The sequence below is a fragment of the Sarcophilus harrisii genome, chromosome 3, assembly GCF_902635505.1.
Source record: "Sarcophilus harrisii chromosome 3, mSarHar1.11, whole genome shotgun sequence".
Taxonomy (NCBI): domain Eukaryota; kingdom Metazoa; phylum Chordata; class Mammalia; order Dasyuromorphia; family Dasyuridae; genus Sarcophilus; species Sarcophilus harrisii.
In genome coordinates, this window is record NC_045428.1 from 575,504,997 (window position 1) to 575,528,682 (window position 23,686).

General features: G+C 32.8%; 1 protein-coding gene across 6 annotated transcripts in view; it reads left to right on the forward strand.

Moving 5' to 3' along the window:
• Nucleotides 1-23,686, forward strand: part of RERE (arginine-glutamic acid dipeptide repeats) — a 534,760-nt gene that overhangs the window by 199,759 nt on the left and 311,315 nt on the right. The gene's annotated exons all lie outside the window — the stretch shown is intronic.

The following is a 23,686-nucleotide window of genomic DNA, read 5'->3' on the forward strand; positions in this document are numbered from 1 at the left end:
TTCCCTATAGTGTTTGTATTATGTTTATAAGCTATTTTGGTTATTGTTACATTAATCTGAATAATAGACACTGTATGATACTTGGTAGTTTTGCTTTTAATTTTTTATATCTTGTTCTTTTCTAGTATAAATATCTAGAATTACAGTGTTAGTGATAAAAAATTACATTTTTTCATGTAGGCATTATGTACTAAATTGAAATCTTCCAAGCTGATTAACTCCTTTTGTATTATATGACAACTTCTTATTTTAGTGGCTATATTTAATATACTAGGTCTTGAGTGTTTACTCATTTTTTTTAGATAACTGGATTTTAGCAATGTGTTGATACAATTATTTTTTTCTATAGTGCAGATATTTTGTAGAAATAGTCAAAGGAATTCCTTAGCCTTCAATATACCCAAAATACATTCTCAAAAACAGTTTTTACTTTATCAGTGGTACAGTATCTTTTTCTATTTGATTTATTTTTTTATGTGCAGAAAATAGAAATTTTGTTAGTGAGTATACTCAAAACTAAATCCTTAAAAGTTATTCCAAGGAAACAAGGTAAGCATTAATATGCTGAAGATAAAATATTATTTAAATAAAGAATCTTCAGGTCTTTAAGAAATATTTGATTTATGTAGATTTATAGACCTGTGAAGAAAAGGTTTGGACAAATTAAAAAATTCATTGTTTTTGATTTCCACAATTAATCTTTAGTCTTTAATTTTTAGTCTTAGGTATCACATTCACATAACTTTTTTTTTTTTTCCTCTTAGAAGCAGACTATTCACATTGTTTCTTTGCATTGGGAGAGTGAAGAGAAAGAGACTGATTTTTTTTTTTTTTTTTTTGGTTTGTTTTTGGTGGGGTAGTTTTCTCTGTACAAATAGTAAATAGAACTTTAAAGGACCTTTTCTCTGAAAGAGGATAGAAAAAAGGAGGAACACTTTGAAGGTTCCCAATCCTTTTGCCTCCCCCACAGTCTCTCTCTTTAGGCCACAGTTGGGGAGAGGAAAGGCATTGCTACATGTAACTTTTAAAGATAAAAACTTCTCATACTGCTCAGGATAGAATATTACTTAAAGGCATGCAATTTGCCATTTTTTGTTCACATTGAAGTGACATAGATCTATTGAAAAGTTAAAACACCCTCCAAAGTTCGCTTCCAATTGAATATTCCCTCTGTCTGTTCCAACCCCTCTTTGTCTGCCAACAATTACCTTGCTTTTGATGAGAAGACTTTGTCATGGCAACAAATTGATTTATTGTACAGCAAATGTGCAGCCAGATTTGCTTACAGGTTTCTTCAGTACAGGATATTGATTTCTAGTGTTAGCATGGTCAGGCTGGTAAATTAATTTCTTTCTCTTATATTCTGTTAGCTGTTGGGAATTTTTCATTCTTTGCCTCAGTCAGCATGTAGAAATAGATCAAAAAATGAGATAAATAAGATGAAAGTAAGTGGCATCCCATTTTAGCATTTATTGAAAGCCAATTAACAATATTTGTTCTTTTCTGGTTTTTATATTATGAACAACTTCCTAAACAAGTATGTACTGAGGGATTTTTCCTAGGATTTTAATTTTTTTGTTTTAGGAAAAAAATGTTTTTTATTTAAACAGCAAATAGAGCTTTCCCCCCCAATACAGGAGAATGCAGAGCATTTTGTATAAAAATTACAAATCTTCCTTTACACACTGCTTCCTTCAAAACATACAAAATAAATAAGTAAATTTATCCTAAATGTTACCTTTAAAAACTGCTTGTTTGTTACCCCTTCCTTCTGTTCCTAAGCATTGTCTCCCCCCCTCCCTTTTTTTTTTGGTGACATCTCTATTGCTACTCCCCCATGACCCTCATTCCTTCTTCCCCACCCTCATGCCAGTTAACTTAAAGAGAAAGGAAAATAAATTTTAGTTACGGCAAATGAGCACAATCAGGTAAAGTGCATTCACACAATTGTCATATATCGTAAAATGTATCTATATCTTTTATACATCTTCTATTAAAATATAGGTAATAAATTTCATCACTGTTTTTCAGAGGCATGGTTGTTCATTTATCTGATCAGAGTTCTTAGATGTTTTAAAAAATTAGTGTTACTATTTTGATAGTGTTATTGTCATGAATAAATTTCTATCCTGGCTCTGCTCTCTTGCCTCTGCAGTAATTCATAATGCTCACAATTTTCTGAAATTTTCTCTTTTCTTATTGATTGTCATATTCTATTACATTCATTTAGCACAATTTGTTTAGCCATTCCCCAGTTGTATAAGAGGTAATCTAAAGTACCTCATTAAATTCCAATTTTTTTTCTCCTCTCTTCCGTCAATTCTACGTTTCTGTGTGTCCCCAGTGGTTATCACAGTGTCTAACTTATTGTAGATACATATTAAATATTGATTGACTGCCAGGTTGACTGATCAGGAAGCATTACAGCCAAGTATTTACTTCCTGGTATTATCCTCTGAAATGGTTCCCTTTGCCTTGCTCACCTAGTTTCACTGTAGAATTTGACATGTTTCTATCTCACACTCTTTCTTTATAGTGTTTTTGATGTTCCTTTGTCATTTTTATTTCTCTATGTTTGTATATTCTTCTCACACTGCAGTTAAGTTTTAGCTGCTTTTCCTCCAGCCTTTACTAATGTTGCTGACATTACCCTTTTTTCTTTTTACTTTCTTCAAAGCTCTTAGAACTAATTTACCTTTGAGACGTTTCTCTTACTTGACTTCATACCCTTTGAAGAGATTTGCGATTAGAAGGGATACATTCTTTACTTCTTTAGAATTTTAGCACTTTATCATTTTGCATCTCTTTTCAATCACTTAAATAAAGTTATCTTTCTGTGTGCCTCTAAACTCTTCTGTTTGTATTTGTACTGTATTTTTCCTCAAAATGGTTTTTTTTCCTTTATCAAAAATGTTTGTGTATTTTCTTGCTTGAGTTTTACACATAGTTTTGTATGATAGGTTAGCCTTGCTTTGCATATTTTTTGCCTTTTATAATAATGATTTTTCAGGATCAACTTTCATATATAACAGTAGCTGCCTAATCTTGAGTGACTCTCTTTATAGTTCCTTGATATTTGAACAAGATTTTTTGTTTTTTTCGTTGTTTGCAGTATTTATTTCTTTGATGTGTAGAGGACTGGATCTTGACCTTATTGTTTTATGAGTTAAAATGAGGAACGGTGTATAGGGTATTCTTGGCAAATGATCATGGTTTTGTGGTGGGAAGGAAGAGAGATTAGGAGGTAAAATGGAGTTGGGTTGAAGTTTTAGTCAAAGTTTGCTGAATCACTGAGAGAATAGGTATTATAAAGATAGGCCCGACCAAAAATGATAATGATTTGAATTATTTTATAAGTGTGATTGATTAGAGTACTGAAACGGTGAAAAAGGACAAGTTGTCTATTTCTCCTCCAAACCATTTGAATCAAATCTTGATCTAAATATTTTCAAATAATTTTAGACCAAAATAAAACTAAAGGAAGAGTATATTTCCTTTTGCTCATTTCTTATTAAACAAATTTGCTGTGTACTTTCTGTTTTTATCTTTGACTATTTTGTTACTGCTTTTCATTTTATACCTCCCCTTTGTTTCCACATATATTCTTTCCTCTTTCCACTCACCAGTGAGTTACCCCTTTCCACCTACAAACTTTAATGTGCCCTATTATTGAGACGCATAGATTGGTGAGAAATTTTATGTTTTCGGTTATCATAGGCTTTTTTGAAAGTGTTTCCTTTATTTCTTTTTCTGGATATTTCAGAGACAAACTTTAGGAAACTAGAAAAACCTGGCTTTGAATTGAAGACCTTGAAAAGTTATCCACCATTTCGCTTCCAGAGGCCTTTTAAGATTCTATCTTATCTATCTGTCTGTCTGTCTATTTATCTATCTACACACACACACACACACACACACTCTCTTGTAAATAGGAAAATTGATAATAATTGTGCTCAAATTTTTCAGGTAGTCAGTTAACCTTATTTTGGATCTCTATCATCTTTTGGTTTCTCTTTTTTCTTTCTCTCTCCCTTTTCTGCCCATTGAAATGAAAGCGTCTACATATTTCTGCTATGTGGTTTTAGAAGGCTTCTTCCTTTTAAAGACCAAAGAGAAATATGTTATTGAGTTATCTTTTTGTTGGGACTTAAAAGTAATAGAAAATTTTCAAGAGGAAAAATGCATACAACCTAAATAGTAGGACTTTCATAGGGTATAAACTGAATTACAAGATTTACCAGCACAACCTGAAATGATGGGGGTGATTTTAAATGGATTACAGGATAAGTTGTCAAGAACAAAAACTAAAAATTTTATGTACCCAATTACAAATCTCTCTAACATTTGGAAGGTAAATCTTTTACTTGCCATCTGGAACAGTTTAAAATGATCTGCAGCAATTGAAAGAATTCCTAGTAATCCAGTATAATCTTGTTTTTACTGGCTAGGTAATCACATATTCTTTCTAGTAGCAGTTGGTGACAAAAATCTCAGATATTTCATGGGAAGAAAAGGCTTTCCTTTGAGATTTTTTTTTTTTTGACAGACTGATGATTTGTTAGGATAGCAGTTTTATATTGGAGTGGAATTGTATATATAGGGAGAATCTTAGACTGAAGACATCTTAGAAGTTCTCTGTTCTTACCTCATTGTTATACAATTGAGGAATTTGAGGAACAGTCAGGTCAAAAACTTAGATTCTCAAGTTTACCAGCTCCTGACCCTTGATTCAGTTTCCCTCCCTCCCTCTCTCCTTCCCTCCTTTTCTACCCCCCTTTCCCTCCTTTTCTCTCCCCCTCTCTCCTTTCTTCCTCTTCCCTCCATTGCTTCCCTCCCTCCTTTCCTCCCTCCCTTCCTGTTCTCCCTAATATATGCAAAGATAGTTTTCAACATTTATCTTTGCAAAACCTTGTGTTCAAAATTTGTATCCTCTTTCAAAGACAACAAGCAATCTGAAATAAGTTAAACATGCAGTTTTTCTAAACATATTTCCCTATTCTTCATATTATACAAGAAAAATCATACCAAAAGGAAGAAAACCAGGAGAAAGAAAAAAACACAAGCAAATAAACAACTTCAACAAAAGGCAAAAACACTATGCTTTGATCCACATTCTTATTGTGGTATACTGTGTTAGATGTTTCAGTGTATTTTTCACTGGACTGTGCTAAGTGATTACTTAATTATCGGAAGCATTCTTGTGAAATATAGTTACAGATCTAATTTTTTAGGAAGAAAATTAATTACCTTTATTTTTGATTAGCTGAACAGGATGATGAGGATACTAGGAAAGCCTTGCCATAAAAGAACTGGTGATATTTTAGCCTAAAAACTAGGAATCTGGTATGGGGTAGAGTGATGGTCAGTTTGACAGCTGACTAAGGATTTGAATTATTCACAGCATCAAAGGCTCATAGCATCTTAGAATCATAATTTTGGTGTGAAAAAGGACTTTAGTTATTAATCTGTTTCAATTTCTTTATTTTGTAGAGTGACTAAGACTAGATAAAGTAATGGTTCAGACCTCAGTAGGATTTGAACCTATGTTTTCTGGTTCCAAAAAGAACATTCCTCTTTTTAAAAAAATTTATTTTTTTAAAATTACCACAGTGTGCAGCATTCTTATCCTAGTGGGACAGAATTAGCAACAGTGGACTGAAGTTTCAATGATATTCTTTCATAGAAAAAACTATTTCTTTAAAATCAAGATTGTCTGTGAGTTTGTTGAGCTATTTTGAGAATGAGTTTCCTGTGAGTTGTGAACTTTACATGGAACTATCATAGCTCCTTTAGCCTTTAATTTTTATCATGGCGCTTAGATAAAATTCAGTCTCTCATTTCCTTTGCCTACCCATAAATGGGTATAGTTTGCTACAGTAGTTTCCTCTTGTGATATTTACAATTCACTATGAATTGACAATATGAATTTTCTGAGCTTGATTTTTGTTTGAGAAATTATTATTTTTCTGGTTGGCATTTATACTTGTATTGAATAATAAAAAAAAAGTTAACATATGAGTAAAAAAAAAAGTCATAATAAAAATAAGTTTTCAAATTGTTTTTAAACCATAGCTGCTTATACATGTAAACTAAGATGCTGAATTAGTACAGTGGCATGTAGAGATACAACAGAGGGTGCTGGGTCAGCATTTGTTAACTTTCTGAGCCTGCTACTAAAATCAGTTTAGTGGACTGTGACGAATAGAATTTCAGTCGCAGTGGAACAAGATTTATATTTACCTAGAGTCTAATTGGACTGAGATTTCCAGCAGTTATGTTAAAATCTGCTGCCCTTTTGCTTATTGAGCAAGCATTTGAACTCCTAAGCTCCTGAGGTTTAGCTTTTGCTGGCTCAATTAATTGTTAAATGTTCCATTTATGATAATTATACATTGATGCCTTTGCATTGTAGCAACTGAAGAAATTGCTGAAAGAGTTGTTTAATCTGTTATACTCTAACAGTTTTGCAAAAACCTCTTTTTTTTTTTTTTTTAAAGGAGAACAGTTTTGATCTGAAGTGGCATTGTGGTATTTGAGTTGGATGACTTGAGTTAAATTGAAATGCAGGAATTTGGCTCTTGCCTTGACAGAGATTGGCTTGAAGTTGACATTGACCCATGTGTTTGTCATCCTTCCAGATACTGCCCTCTATTTATTCTGACAACTTTACCAGTTGAGAAAACTAGACTTGCCAGAATTAAAAATATTTTCTAGGGAATTTAAGATGAAGCAGTGTTTTGTGCCTGGAAGATTGCTTTTCCACATGTGTACAAAATAATTTCTTTAACTTAAATTCAAATGTTTTTAAAAATGTAAATAAGTTACCTTCAAATTTTGACAAAGGAAAAGTCTAAATAACTTTAATATTTATAATTAGAAAGTATATGCCTTTTTGTACTATGTATAAAATGAAGTGTTATAAACATTTATACATAATGGAAAAATCTAAATATGAATATATATAATAAAATAATACACAAATGTGTTATATATAAGATGAAAATGAAAATATACACATCATGAAATGTATATACAATTATTTGTGTTCTGTTATCTCAAGAAGAATATAAGGATTATATTTTGGCCTTGTACATAACTGATACCATCGTGTCTAGCAATTAATAAGCACTTAATAATTTTTTTGTTGACTGACTTTTTTCTCCTTTTGACTCATTTCCCTTTATTCTATTCTACTTTGTTAGATTTGTATTATCAGGAATTTTTCAATAGCAATTTTAGTTAACAGGAAAATGCAATAAAAGTTGGTTCATTTCAGGTAATGCTTTAAGCACTTGAATCTTAATTTTCTGTTTAGGTACTTTATATTGTTGATTATTACTGTCTGGTACTTTGAAAATGACTTTTCATTTTTATCACGTTAGAAAGATGTTTAAAACATTTTTTTAAATGTAATAGCCATGAGATATAGAAAATTTAGCATGTAATTTTGTATATTAAAGAAATTGAATATTTTAAAATTTTGATTACCAACTGAGTTGATTTTGCTATATATTGCCATTAAGTTTTCAGGCTCAAAGTAGGCATTTTGATATTTATAGTTCTGTATCATTGTTTTCTTAAGTAGTGTTATTTCTATAATGCACAGGGTAGCTCTGTGAGGCATTGAATTTAAAAGGCAATAATTTACTTCTATATCTCTCTGTTGGCAACCACTGTTCTGTCTTTCTTTGCATACTGGATAACTTAATATTTGATAGATGGAATATTAATGTCTCACTTAAAATTGATCACTATAGGTTGATATGGGGGAGGGGGATATTTAGTTTCTTAGATTTTTCTTTTTTCCTTTTTAAGTTAGTGGGGGTGGTTGAGTTGGGGGGGTCACAGAGTTGAGGGAGTGGAGAGTAGGACCAAATTTTATTATTTAAATTTTTTTTAAATGATGATTTTTCATTAATGCTTTATTTTTAATGCCTTGTAAGTGTTAAAAAAAAAAACTTTGTCTAAACAATAATGCTATTCTTGTAATTAGTTAATTGCTGGCTAATGAATAAATACTAATAAAGTGTTCATTTCAATTTGTAGTATGGGTTTTATTGGTTTATTTGGTATCAATTTAATTTGGTTAAGATCTGTATACAGAATATAAACGGCATACAAGGGCTTTAACCTGATTTATGTGTATGTATGTATTTATATAACCACACACACACACACACACACACATTTTAAAAACAGTTTAATTGAAAAGATGTCATTAATTAATATGTACATATAGTGTGTCAATGCAGTGGGCTTTATAAATCACATGAGAGGATTGTTTTGTAGCAGTTTTTGGTAATTATAGTGATAGGAGGTATAACTGTGATTTCATTGGTAAAGAGAACTCTTGGGTCGAGAAGTTCCTTCTACAAATTCACCTTTTCTTCAGTTAGGAGAGAGAGATTTGAGTAGAACATTGAGTTACTGTGACTTGTCAGAGTTACTCAGGCTTTTAAATATTAAGAAAGGGAACTTTAACCGAGATTTCTATGCTAATCTCTAATGAGTTTCCATGTGTCTGTGTTTGCTTTGTTATATTTTTGATCCTGATGTGAATATTAGAGAATCAATACAATTTGGGTGTTGGAATAGAACTGAGAAGCTAATCTCTTTTTTATCCTTCCCAGAAAAGAGTCCCTAATATGGTTAGAAGTCCTTGTGTAGCCTGTACTTGAACGTGACCTCCAAATAGGTGAATCCTACTGGAGGCAGCTTATTCTGCTTTAGTACAGTGCTAAAAGTTTTTTCTTGACATTCTCTTCTAACAAAAACCTCAGAATTTTTCATGTCCTTTGTATTTCATGAAGCTATAAAACATTTTTCATAACTAGTCTTTTGTTGTGTTGAATTTCTTCATATAAAGAAGTTATCAATTTTTTTTATTTGTTGATCAGTCAAGGGAAGAGGTAGTTATTGATAATCTCTAAGATGTGTTCCAATCCATGTTTGTAAACTTTCTTTATTTAAGGTTTCATTACCTTCTGTTCCCCTGGCCATAGAATATTTTCACAGTCATATCTATCTATCTCTCTCTGTCTAAAAATTCTTTAATAGGAACTGTGTCTTAATTCTTTAATAAGAATATTAGTGAAACATTTTTTATAGAACTCGAAGACCCAGTCTTTACCCTGTATTGTCTTTATATAGCTCAGATTTTTAGTATGCTGTCCATATTTGCCTGTAGTTTTCTTTCCCAAGGACCAATACCCTTTTAATTTCATGGCTACAGTTGCCTTTTACAGTGATCTCTGAACCCAAGAATATAAGGTCTGACATTGCTTCCATGTCTTCTTCTGTTTGCCAAAAAATGAAGGAGAAAGTTGGCAAGATTTTAGTTTTAGCTACAAGTTTAGCTACAAGCTAGCTTTTATACTCTCCCCTTTCACCCTTGTCAAAAAGCTTATCTGAGGCTGATGTTTCTCCAGCTACCTTAATTCTGTTTTTAGATACATCTAGTCTGGCATTTTGTATGAAATAAGTTCAATAAATAAGGTGACAACATAAAGCACTGTGCTATTCCTTTTCCAATCTTAAAACTGTTCTTGGTTTGCTGATTCCTAGGCTTCATATAGATTTTCCTGCAGATAGATAAGATGGTGTAATACTCCCATTTCTTCTGAGGACATGCCACTTTTTCTTTTTATCCACACAATGAAAGTGTAGTCAAGGAAGCAGAAGTAGATGTTTCTATGGAAATCCCTTGCTTTCTCTCTTGTCCAATGAATGCTGACACTTTGGTCTCTAATTCTCCTGCCTCTGAAAACCAGATTGCTCTCCTGATGATTTTAAATTCAAATATTATTGAAGCTAGTTTGCTGATCTTAAGTATAACCTTGCTGGCATGTGAAATAAGAGCAGTTCTTTCATAATTTCAAAATTATTTTGAATTGCTGGTTTTTAGAATTGGAACAAATTCATTTTTTTCCAATCCAATAGCCACTATTGAGTTTTCCAAATTTTCTAGTATGTTGAGGGCAGCACTTCAAAAGAATCATCTTTCAGGGTTTTAAGCAGATCAGCCAGAATTCTACCTTTACTTTCTTTATTGTTAACAATGCTTCATAAGGTCCTTGACTTAATTTTTTCCGGGATGTCTATTTATTTATGATGTTAAGATCTATCTGTAACCGTATAGTTTTTTTGCCATCTCTTTTTAATTTCTTCTGCTTCTATTGAATTCCTACCATTTTTTGTCATGCTCATTTTTGCATGAAAATTTTGCTTGATATGTCTGATTTTCTTGAAGAATCTCGCTTTCCCACTGTATTGTTTTCCTCGCATTATTCACTTAAGAAAACCTTATCTTTCCTTGCTATTCTCTAGAATTCTGCATCCAGTTGGGTATGTCTTTCCTTTTTTTCCTCCTTTCCCAGCTATATCTAGTCTCATCAGATAGTCATTTTGCTTTTTTCATCTTTTTTTTGGAATGTTTTTGTTGCAATTTCCTGTTACAGTCCTGATCAGACTGTAAACCTGTCCACACTTCTGTCCACACAAATCTATCTAGGAGATCTAATATCTTCTATTTATCACTTCCACTTCATATTCCTTAGAGATATTATTTATGTTATACCAATGGTCTTATAGTTTTCCCTTCTATCTTCAGTGTAAGTCTGAATTTTGCAATAAGAAGTTCATGATCTGGGCCACAGTCTGCTTCATGTTTTATCTTAACCAACAATGCAAAGCTTCTCTGCATGATTTCTATATTGACCATCTGGGGGTGTCCTTTTGAGTTGTTGAAAATGTGATGAATAGTGAATTATATTGGTAGAACTCTTATTCTGTGACTACTTCAATTCATACTCCAGCATCAAACTTCCCTGTTACTGTAATTATCTTTGAAATTCCTACTCTAGCATTCTGATCCTCTTCATGAATGTGATATCTTGTTTTGGGTGTTATTTTTAGAAGATGTTGTAGGTCTTCATGGAACTGAAGCACTATGGCCTTTTTGTCATCCATGCTTGGAGGATAGATTTGTATTACTACTGTGATGCTGAACACTATGTCTTGATTTCAGACAGATAGCAGTCAATCACTTTTGAGATTATACCTTGGTACTGCTTTTCTCATCCTTTTAATGAATATAAGGGCTACTGCATTTCGTCTAAGGATTCCTTTTCACAGTAATACTATATATTATGATCATCTATATTAAAATTCTCATTGACATCTAAGTTACTTAGTCAAATATTTCAGTCTCCTGCTTGATAACATCTCAAGCTTCACTTGTTTCATATATCTTATATTCCAGGTTGCTGTACAATATTAATCTATATAACATTGGGCTCTCCTTTCATCACCAAATGTATCCACAGCTGAATTGCCTTTTGACTTTACCCCAACCACTTCATTTGTATTGGAGCTACTTGAAGTTGTCACCACTCTTCCTCAGTAGTCTATTGGACACTTTCCAATCTGAGAGTCTCATCTTCCAGTGTCATCTTCTTTATCCCTTTAGTACTGTCAATGGGGTTTTATTGGCAAAGATGCTGAAATTATTTTTACTCATAATTTGTATTCTTAGACATGAAATGTTAAGACTGTATTTATCCAAAAGACTTCTTAAAAGCAACATATACTTAAAAGGTAACATTATCCTTTTCTTCACTAATAATACAGAGATAAACTGGAACACAGTCCAGTATAGTAGAGGGTGGTATTCTTGTCATTTAGTAAAGAGACTGAGACCTAGGAAAAAAATCAATGGACAAGCATGCAAGACTGCACAGCCAAGAATGTGAAAATCTGAACTAAAATTTTTCTTCTAGTGCTACATTCACTAAACCAAAAAGATTGGAATAACTAGGTGGTTAGAGATTTTGAGACTAATGTCTTCAAATCTCTAAAGGCAAGCCACAAGAAAAAGACAGTAAAGATCTTCCATGAGCCAGAAAAGACTGAATTAATTGTATTGAATCAAATTTATTTCTGATTTAAGGAAGACACTGATTTTTAAAAAAATGTATTTTGCTTAAATCTTGTTTTTTCTTCATATTTTATTCCTATCTTTCTAAAAGAGCATTAATTAAACTGAGGCAAACAGCTTCCTCATCTTTAATAAGAGCTGCAGAAGAAAGTGGCAAAGTACTTCACTATCTTTGCCAAGAAAACCCTAAATAGTGTAGTGAAGTGTTGGTCATGAGCAGGAGGTGGGACGATGGAGGGGACATAAACAACAATAGTTCTTCATATTTCCCTAATTCCTAATCTCATAAATTCCCAAAAATCTAATCATATTTTCAAAAGGCAGTTTAGTGTTTTCAAATCTTTTACCCAGAAGTTTTTTAAGAAAATTTTTATATTCCTCAAATGACCTAAAACCAATGTGGTATACTGAATGAAGCGTGAAAGAGATTTAAAAGAAAGAGAGAGAAGCAGAGAAACAGAGACATAGAGAATGAATTTAAAATATTTTCATCTCAATTTGGGGCCCCTGTGTCATAATAAGAAAAATATGGTTTTTTTCTCAGATGGTTTAAAAGAAGCCACAGAGACTAAAACTGGGGCAAAATAATGTATATATTGTGAAGTGGCTTCCTTTGCAATATTCATTTCAAAAATGAGAGTATGTAGTCCATGGAACAGCAACTGAAACTTATCTGAGAAGAGATCTTTTAGAACTCAAATATCATTGTTTAATCATTGAATTAGAATGTGTATATGATAAAAATATAAATATTACGTTAATAATTACTGACATTTATATGAGACATAAAGCTTTACAAAAAGCAATTTAGATATCCTTTGATCCATGATACAGGTGAAAAAGTTGTTAGTAGTATTATTATTATTCTCATTTTACAGATGAGAAAACTAAGGCTCAAAATAAGCAAACTGACATTTAAAAAAATCCACCTTAGCTCATATGCTATTGTGACCATCAATTTTTAAATTCAAAATTATATCATATAAAATGATGTTCAAAAAAATACCTGTTCTGAAGACATATAATTTTTTCCCTGCTTAGGGCATTAAAAATCTACAAATCAAGAAGTACTATTTTAAAAATCTAAAAAATACAGGCTAATAATGTTAATAGTGACAGACTTCTAGCTCAAAGAATCAGAACAGCATAGGGCTGAAAGGACACAGTTTTTTTAAAAAGGCAGCAGGAATACTATGTGAAATTTTCAAGGCGAAAGACCCTCCCTTGGCAGGTAGGATGGGAGGAAACTTCCTCTCCTCCCAGATGGCTGACAACAAACAAATGGTTCCTTAGATCTCAGAGTAACATCCCACAGAGCAGATTTCAAGCAACACTGCTTGCTCCTTTCTGGAAAACAATACACAGAAGGCTCCTTTTTACAATAAGCATTTCAAGTGATTTGCAGCTTTTTCTGGAATTACACAAGAGTATTCAGGGTGGCTAGGATGTAGTTCATATTTGTCAAGTTATTTTATTATAAAATGGTATCATAGTGAAACTATTTTCTTTAAGGGGTTTCTGTGGCTGTTTAATGGACTGGCAGTATAATTTAGATTTCATCTACTTAAATTCATTCAAGCCTATCTCCTGATGGTACAGTAAATGGAACATATTTCTATTCAGCAAAATTAATGGCGGTTAATTGTAGTCTACAATTTTGAATTTGAAAAAAGCAACTGTTCTTCAGTTCGAGCATCAAGCTACATGATTTCCCACACCAATTATTTTTGCTACACTTTCTATGCATTCAAAACTATGTTGCATATGGCTTTCTTGCAAGGCTAAACATATGGCAAACAAATGGCTTTTCTTTTCTATTTCTAATTTCTCCTTAAAAGAGCAGATCCACAGGTAAAATACTTTACAACAAAAGTGAAATTGATTGTTATTTGGCCTAAACTTGAATGATATGCTATTTTTACCAGTTTAAAAAAAAAATTTCTAGGAAAAAATGAAGTTTCTGATAAGCAAGATCTCATTGTTTTATTTACTCTGGGACTACTTTTTGAACATCCTTCAAAATACTCACTTATATTTCCATATTGGGGATAAAAATGCTTTAAACTGTCCAAATGCTTAGCAAAACTTATTTATTTACATTTGGAGACTAAAGGTATAGTATGCATAAACTCAAAAAAAGGTATGATATGCGTAAAACTCAAAAGGCTGTGCAGTCTTGCATGCTTGTCCATTGATTTTTTTCCCTAGGTCTCAGTCTCTTTATTAAATGACAAGAATACCACCACCTCAAAAATGTTTAGAATTGTTTTTATTACTTGGTTTTATTTTCTGAAAAATACTGGATTAGCCATGTGATCCTGGACAAGTCATTCACTCTCTTTTTCCTTTTTCTGAGAGTCAGATGGCCTCCCAAAATTGAAGACCAGCCCTCAAAGGTCTCAGCAAGCCCTCACACCAGAAGTGCTAGGTGTCCTTGAATACCCCTTCTTCCATATTTAATAAATTTGGTGCTTAATTACTGTCTTTTCCTTCATGTCATGCCTTAGTTCATACCAGAAGACATTTACTATATACATATTGATTGATAACACTCAAATCTCCATCTACCTTCTTCATACCAAACTACTAAATTTGGTATTTTAACCTGGAGCCAATAGGAAGCTACTGGAATTTACTACATTTGGGGATTGGGGTGGATGAGGCCATACTAGGGACTGTGACATGGATCAGACCTGAGATTTAAGAAAATCAGTTTAGTGACTGACTGGAGAATGAATTTGGGTGAGAGACTTGAGGAAGGCAGAACCAACAAGGTCCTGCAGTAACCTAGCTACAGATAACTCCAAAATATAAACAGAAAAAGAGGCAAAATACAGTCCCTGATCTCATGTATCTTGCAATGTAATAGAGACAACATTCAGTAAACATTTATTGAGCATGTATTATATAATACATTATACATTGAAGAAAGAATGCTAGATTTGGAGACCGCACACCTGGGTCCAATCGCAAGCTCTACCTTTTACTCCCAATTGGATCAGAACAATGTCATACATACAAGAACAATGTTATACATACATGTGAATATTTCTATTTTCCTTCTTACAAAAATGAGGAAGTAAGAAAGTAGAATTTTATCAAACCAAAAAATAAGCAAGAATTTATCAAGTAAATAATCTGTTCTCAGCACTGTAGTTACAAATACATTGTTCTTCTACAGGTCAAGCCATGCTTTTTCCTCTAATCTCCCAGAGTTGTACTCTTGCCTCTCTGGAAATTTTTCTCCCTGAAACTCCATCTTACTGATGTTATTTTCATTCCTTCATTCTTTAAAGCTCCATTCCAGAGGATCTAAATGTTTCTCTTCCATATCATAATAACTGATTTTCCCCAAAAGATTCCTTCTCCATGATGCTTTATCATGCTCCTCACTTTGGAAAAGCCTTCTTAATTAGATGGATCCATTTTCTGATAATTGGTCATTTCCTCAAAACACCTCTATTTCTAAATTAGAACACAAATAACCACATTTACCCCTCCTTTTCTCTTTGGTTTCTTTGGTTTCCTCATTGAATTTCTTTTGTCATAGTTCCCATGGAAATTCTCACTAAAGAGTCTTCTTTCTCTATAGGTGCTTCATTTGAATTAATCAGTTCTTTCTAGAATTTTCTCTGTGGCCAAAGTATTTAAGCTTCAGCTGCAGTGTTTCATCTTCCAGTTAAAAGCTTGAATTTAAGAATTGAGTGATTTGACTTCCTTGGAGTCCAAGAACTCTCAAAAATCTTCTCCAGCACCAGAATTTGAAGATGTTGATTCTGTGGCACCCAGTTTTCCTTATAGATTAACTTTCACAGTCAAACACTGCTACTAGAAAAACAATAGCTTTGATTATATGGATCTTTGTGATATCTCTGTTTTTTAGTATGCTGTCCAGATTTGTTTTTAGAAAGAATCAACAGCCCAATCATTGAAATTTCTTCATCTGTCTTTATATTCTGCTGTTGACTCTCTGAACTTCTTTCCCTACCATTTTGCCTGAGAAAGTATCATCTCCCTCCCAGCCATACATCTGCTTCCTTTTAAATGTTTCTTTAATAAAAATGTTAATTCCTTCTTTGCAGGAAATATTTTCAATTTGCATTTATTTTTTCCCCAGCACTTAGCAGAATGTTTGGCATATCTTAAGGATTTAATAAAAGTTACTTTTAAAATTGTTATTGTTATGCTTAGTATTTTTTCTCCAATCATCATAAATACCCCTTTTCTTTTACTCAAACGGTTGTCCCCATCAAACTAGAATAGAAGAAAATTTTGAATCTAGGCAGCAAAAATTGACAATTTCCAAGCAAAACACCAAAAATGAAGAAAATTATCTTATTATGTACTTTGAGTCAAATCTTTTAGGATATGAAAATGAAAAACTTTCATGATGAGGGTGAAAGAGAAATCGTATAAAAGCTGGTTTGATGTTTAAAAAACTAAGATCTTGACAACTTTGCCCTTCATTTCCTGACAAATTGAAAAGACATGGAAGCATTGTCATGTTAGACCTTATATTCTTGCATTCAGAGATCTTTGCAGATGGGAACTGTGGCCATGAAATTAAATAGGGAAAACATGGGCAAATCCGGGCAGCATACTAAAAAGAAGAGATATCACTTTGCCCACAAAGGTCCATATAATCAAAGCTATTGCTTTTCCAGTAGCAGTATTTGACTGTGAAAGTTGGACAATAAGGAAAGCTGAATACCCCACAATCAACATCTTCAAATTCTGGTGCTGGAGAAGATTTTTGAGAGTTCTTGGACAGCAAGAAGGTCAAATCACTCAATTCTTTAAATTAATTCAGGCTTTTCACTGGAAGGTCAAACACTGCAGCTGAAGCTTAAATACTCTGGCCACATAGTGAGAATATGGGATTTGCTGGGAAAGATCCTGATGCTGAGAAAGACTGACAGCAAAAGAAAAAAGGAGATGTCAGAGAATAAGAAGGATAAATAATAACACGAATAAGATCTTGGAGGACAGAAGTGCTTGGAATAACCTATGCATAATCCATGGAGTGATAAAAAATATTACATGGCTATGTCAACAAAATCAACATTCTATAAATATAAAAATACCTAATTTTTGAATATTTCATTTCCTGATATCCCCTCCTCTCCCCCTCCCCCCCGCATTTTTTTTTTTTTTGCTGAGGCAATGGGGTTAAGTGACTTGCCTAGAGTCACACAGCTAGAAAGTATTAAAATCTCTGAGGCCCTATTTGAACTCTGGTCTTCTTGACTTCAGGGCTGGTTCTGTTTCCACTGTGCCACCTAGCTCCCCACAATACTGTATATTGCTAATTGTAACTCCACCATATTTGAATTATGTTTTATTTGGTTTGTTTCTTGTAAAATTTTCTCTTTGATCTGAAGATTTCAAAACATAGCAATAATAATATTTCTTTCCTTGTAGGATCTCCTTGAGATGGTGATTTTTTTTTTTTTTCTTTTTCTATTTCCACTTTCTCCCTGTGTTTGTTCTATTACTCCAGGACAATTTTCTTTGATTATTTCTTATATTATTGTCAAGGGGGTTTTTTGGTTATAAAAAAGTAGTCCAATTATTCTTGTGTTTGCTCTTCTCGATCTGTTCTCCAGATCTGTTGTTTTTCTTGTTTCACATTCTCTTCTACTTTTTCATTCTTTATATATTGTTTTGTTATATCTTTGTCTCTTATAGCTTTACTGGCTTCCTGTTTCCAGGCTTTCATTTTCAAAGAATTATTTCCTCCTTTAAGACTTTGTCTTGAGGCAGCTAATGCAGCAGTGGAACATTGGTTCTGTAGTCAGGAGAACCTGAGTTCAAATTTGATCTTGGACGCTTAACATTTCCTAGCTGTGTGACCATGGGCAAGTCACTTAACCAGTCTTCCCCCACAGAATTTAACCACCAATTCCACCCCTCTCCCCCCAAATAATTTTCTGTCTCATTTACTAGTTGGTTACCTTTTACCCTCATTATTTTGTTTTTCTTGGATGGTTTTCAGTTTTAATTTTTCCTCATTCTTTCCTCATTTCTTTTTTTAAAAAAAAGTGGTTTTTTTTTGAGTTCTACAAATTCTTTCTGGGCAGATACACATAACATTATTCTTTGAGGTAAAGAGGCTTTTTTTTTTTTTTTTAAACTTCACTCTGAAGGTGAACCCCAGTTTTCCCTATTCCCATAGGAAGTTTTTATTGTTGGATTCTTTTTTCTTTGCTTGTTTGTTTTTTGTTTTCAAAATGAGAACTAATATCTAATAATAGACTATATTATTATTAATATTATATAAACACTAAATAAATAATAATTTATAATTATAATATATTACACATTATATTATAATGCATATAATAGAATTCTATTAAATAATAAACATTATAGTAACATATAATATTATAGTAAATAATAAATAATTCTATTAATATCCAAATGAGAACTATGTCTAATCTTGGGGTGAAGGTAAGGAGCTTCTATTTTCATTTAAGTTTTCCCCTCTGACCAGGAATTCCAAACTAAAAACTCTACCTTCCTGCAAATGTTGGCAGCCAGCAGCAATCCAGTCCCACTACTTTTGCCCTCACCAGGTGTGCTGGTTCCTTTTCTCCCAGGGCCAGGTCTCTGCAGCACAGCTGGGTCTGGCCTTTCTAAACAGTTGGAATTCCCTCAGTCTTCTCTGATTTAGACCACGCTGAGAAGTGAGTTCCTGTGATTGAGGCTGAGGCTACCTCTGAACCTAGCTAGCCCCAGGGCTCCCTGCTTGCTTTTTCTGTGTAGCTAGATTGGAGATATTTACACCCTGATCCTGGGGTTTGTCTTTAGGTCTTCTCTGGTTGTCCCAACAGTACCTCTGTTTTGCCCCAAGTGTTACTTGTTTTTCACCAGTCTTTGTTGGCCTTGAAGTACAATTTTGTTTTGTTTGTAGGGGGAAATTTGGAGAGGTTGGAATTTTCTGACCTACTCTGCCATCTTCCTAAAATCATTCTTAAAAATTATATTTTACATTTACACTTGAATAACATATAATTTCACAGGTTTCCTTTTTTAGTTGAATTGGAGTAAATAGATTAGTTGAAGAGAAGTTATTGACACAGTTATCATTATTTGTGTTAATATTCTCTGTTTGTTGCAAAAATCTAGGGCTTTCCCTCATTCTGTATTATTTTTATTAGAGAAATTCTTGAGAACGCAATGTAACCATGAATTCTTACTATTCCAGTTTCTAATCTTTATGGCATTATATTACATAAGCAGCAGGCTTCATCTATTTAAAAAATTTACACTGAGGTCATTTAACATTATGAAAATCTTTACATCAAATAATTAACTACAGAAGTACTGATGAGTAAGGTATAACTTGATAGAGTAGCCTGTTATACAAATAAGAGTATTCAATTGGAAGTTGACAAGTGGATTTGAATTTGTCAGGTTGCTATGGTAACTTCATAAACATTCAGTAGAAAGTGACTTTTTGTCCTATGACAAGGCATTACCATTGAAGTGAAAGGATTACCTCCCACTCTGTGGTTGATAATCTGCCAAACTAAGCCTGGGTTCATCCTTGAGAGCAGTATCAATCAGAGGAGATTGTCACAGTTCTCCCCTTTCCCTTCCCCCCTCTGTTCCTCTTCAGACTTCCCTTCCCAGTTCAACTTTTAGTCAGATCATTGTAGATGTCTTCCTCTGGTTTATCAGGTATTTCCTTTAACTTCACTTGAGAAAAAATTCTGTTTATTTATATTAAAAGAATAATTATTTTTCCACATAAATTTTCTGTGGAGAGGATTCTAATATGGAAACAGATTTCCAGAAGCACAAATGCTATTTTTATATATATATATATATATATATATAATAGATTAGAAGAGTGAGGAGGAATGAAAATAAAACGTTAATATTGATCATCAAAAAAATCCTTTAAAAATTGCTATTTTTCTCTTAGTTGACCTCTAATTTTAAACCTTACCTTTGACCTCATAACATAGAATAAAAAAGACAAGTTTAGCAAAACTTGATTAGTACATTAGTGTTTTTGAATTTCTTTTCAATGTCCCATACCCAAAGTCCCTCTGTCCATCCCATCTTCTCCTCCACTTTCCATAAAGAAGGAAGAAAAATACATTTTTTCTTTATTTGTCATTATAAGTATTCAACTTTCAGCTTATTTGGTTGTTCTTTACATTACATCTTTATAGTCTTGTTCTAAAATTATTTTCCTGTATTTCCTTTCTTTTACTTGAGTTCCAAATAGTCTTTCTGTGCTTCCTTTACTTCTTCACAACAGTGCTTTATTGTGATAAGATAATATTCCATTACATTCATGTACTAGCTTGATTCTTTGTTTTTCAATTAATCTAAGTCTTTCTTCTCCTTTGGGATAAGCACGTGAATACTATTAAGATAATCTGGTATATTTTGTGTAGTTCATTGTGTGTTGAAAAACTACTAGGTGCACTGGACCTGGAGTTGGGAAAACCTGAATTCAAATTCTGCCTTAAACACTTGCTCTATCACACTGATCAATTTAACCTCTTTTTTTTAACCTGATTTGTAAAATGGGGATTACAATAAGTACTTTCTCTGCTTGATTGTTGAGGATCAAATAAAGTACTTTACAAACTTTAAAGCTTTATATCAATTCTTGCTATTATTTTGTATAAAACTGCATAAAAGTTTTACATTTCATAGGATTCTATAAAATTAGACATAATCCTTTTTAAAACTAATCCAATATTGACAAAAATGGTGTTATGTATAAAGGATCATATGAGAAAGAAACAGGTAATGGATCATACAGAAATAGTATATTTTGTGGAAAATCGAGTAAGAATCTTAAAATTATTTATAGATGATGTTATATAAGTTCATGGAAGATTTCATTGAAGTTTTGTGATTTCAGTAATTAATTTAATGAAGTAATAAAGATGTTTTGGCATGCTGGCTTTGGGAGCATGTTTCATTGCTAGCATTAAATTTAATAATTTATTAATAATAATTTATGAGGTCTCGATTCTCCCTCTTCTCAAAGAGCCCAGTCTAATAGTGAGAATTAGAAATGTGGACAAGCTTCAGACCTGCAAGATTGAATGTAGGTAGATTGTCCAACTTCTAACTACCTACTTCAGCAATTGACTCAAACTGAATAAAAATTGGGGATTTCTTAGTAATCCCAACATTTGTTCCATTAAGTGGTTCAGCAGATATAGGTAAGATACACAAATAACCCATGAAGTTCTGTGACTATTTATTGGAAGCAAGAATGGAAGAGATTCCCCTGAACAGCAAACTCTGAAAGGGTTGGATACACAGAGTGGGGACCTTGGAAGTCCTAGAGTAGCAATTTCCTTGATTGGTAAAAAGTAGTGTGGAGGTCCCTCAACCCTGAATATGCCGTGATTTCAACTTCTAGATGAGGTGAGAGAGGGAGAGTGTAACTGTCTGGTAGAGCTCCTTAGAAAAACAACTTTGAATGACTTTGAGCAATGACCAGCCATATTTCTTGAGATGTTATGATGATGTATTTTATCTACCTTCTGATTTGAGAGATCATTTTCTCAAGGTATATCAAGTCATACATTTTCAGACTTTTCATTGCCTGCATTCATTTTTTGCTTCACTATGTATTTTGATGAAAAGAATTTCATTTTCTTTTTTTTTAAGAGCTAAATTTCAGAAAGGTTTGGAGGCTTTGCCAAGTTAGCAATAGTACCTGCTTTTAAAAAGCAGGGATGTTAAAACTTTGTAAGAAATCCACAGAAGGAAGTAGAAGGAAGTTCTGAAGTAAGAACAAATAAACAGGAGTGTTAAGAGAGTAATATGTGGAATTTGTTTTATTAAAATCAAGCTATTTGTTTTAGAGATTCACAATTTCATATACAGTCATCTTTTTGGCTGTGTATTATGAAATGCCCGTGTTTTTATGTTCTTTTTCAGAATAATAAATTGAGAAAAGTAAAGCTCTATGAGCAATATGAGGGATAAATAATTTTTGACTTGCTGTGGAGGAATGCTTAATGATTTTGTTAATATGTCTAATTATCAGAAGAAAGTTTATCCTGATAGTGCTGTGAGGTATTTATTAAGCACCTAGCAATTGTAATATAAAAATGAAATAATCTTTGTCTTAAAGAGTTTACAATTTTTAATGGGTGAAAGACTTACTACTCACTTAAGTCCAGAATACATGCAGTATATATTGAAAGCTAGAAAACTCAGTGGATAGAGCATTGGGCATGGAATCAGGAAGACTCAAATGAATGAATTGACTTTCAGCTTCAACTTCCTGCTAGTTATGTGACCCTCAGTAAGACACTTATCCCTGTTTGTCTTAGTTTCTCATCTGTAAATTGATCTTGAAATGGAAATGGCAAACAAGTCTAGTATCTTTGTCAGCAAAGGCCTCCACAAGGAGTCATATGAGGAGTTGGACATGACTGAAATGATTAAATGATAACATATAACACTAAGTATTTAGCTAAATGGAGGTTAGGATTGAGATTGTTCCAGTAGCTTGGGTATTAAGAATGTTCCAATGTACCAAGGGGAAACCGGGCTAGTTTGAAGGGAGGGTAGGCTGTTCAATGTTGAAAGACTGGATAAGTTTTCTCCACACATGGGGAATAGTTAGTAAAAGGAGGAGAATTGAGTGATGAGAAAACACAGGGCAGATCCATTGCACCACTGAATACATGAATGGGATTAATGTTTAGTTAGCCTGGAGAAGTCCATTTAGAAGGATCAGTTTGTGTATGTCTCAAGTCTCAAGCAGTCTTTCAGTCTCAAGCAGAGGGAATGTACTTAATCTTGAGGCATAAAGGAGCCAGTGCAACTTTTTAAAGAAGAGAAGTGATATTTGCAGATCTGTGCTTTAAGTATTTAAATCTGCAATTTTTTTGGAGAAAAGCATTGAAGAGGGGAATGAATTAAAGTTGGGAGGTCCTTTAGGAGGCTATTGGAATAATATAATTTCATCATTCTTGTCTTTACTAATCTGCCACTTAATACTGTTGCTTAATATTTAAAGTACATTCATCTGAGTTGAAGATATTTAAATGGATTCTTTCCTCCACTTGGCACTTGTTGTCTAGTATGATAAATATATATGAGAGACTTGATTGTCTTGTTTAGCACTTGAATAAGATGCATCTGCTAAGAAAGTTCAGGAGGAGTGACAAGAAGAATATATGAGTATTAGCTCACTCAGGTAATTGGTGTTATGAGTGAAAAGGGCAAGGAGATTAACAGCAGAATATTTGCTTTACTCTTGGGATGACATAGTTTTACACTAACTAGTTCATAGCTTTTCCCTGGGAGCTTTATCATTAAAAAGCAGCTGTGGTTATGTTTTAAATTGGAGTTGTTTATTGCTTTTAAGCCATTACTTTTGTTATATTTATTCTGAGGCTATTTACAATATAGCAGAAACTATTTTACTACAATTTTTTCAGAGTCCAGTTGTAAACTGCAGAAATAATTACCCTACCTCTGACATGTCAAATGTAATTTGAGAAAGTGCTCTCTTCTCTGTGGAAAAGCTCATATTGTTTATTTCTTTTTAGATGTAAAGGGTTGTCTTATTTTTCTTTAAAATTAGAAAAGAACATGTGAGTACTTTTAAGTTTTAATAAGAAATTACAAGAGATTTAGATACATTTTATTTTCTTCCTTTGTTTTAATACCAGTTATCCTGTTGGTCAAGCTCAATAGAACCTTGTTTGCATTTCCTTACGCAATGTCCACTCAGAGTACACTAATACTTTAAAA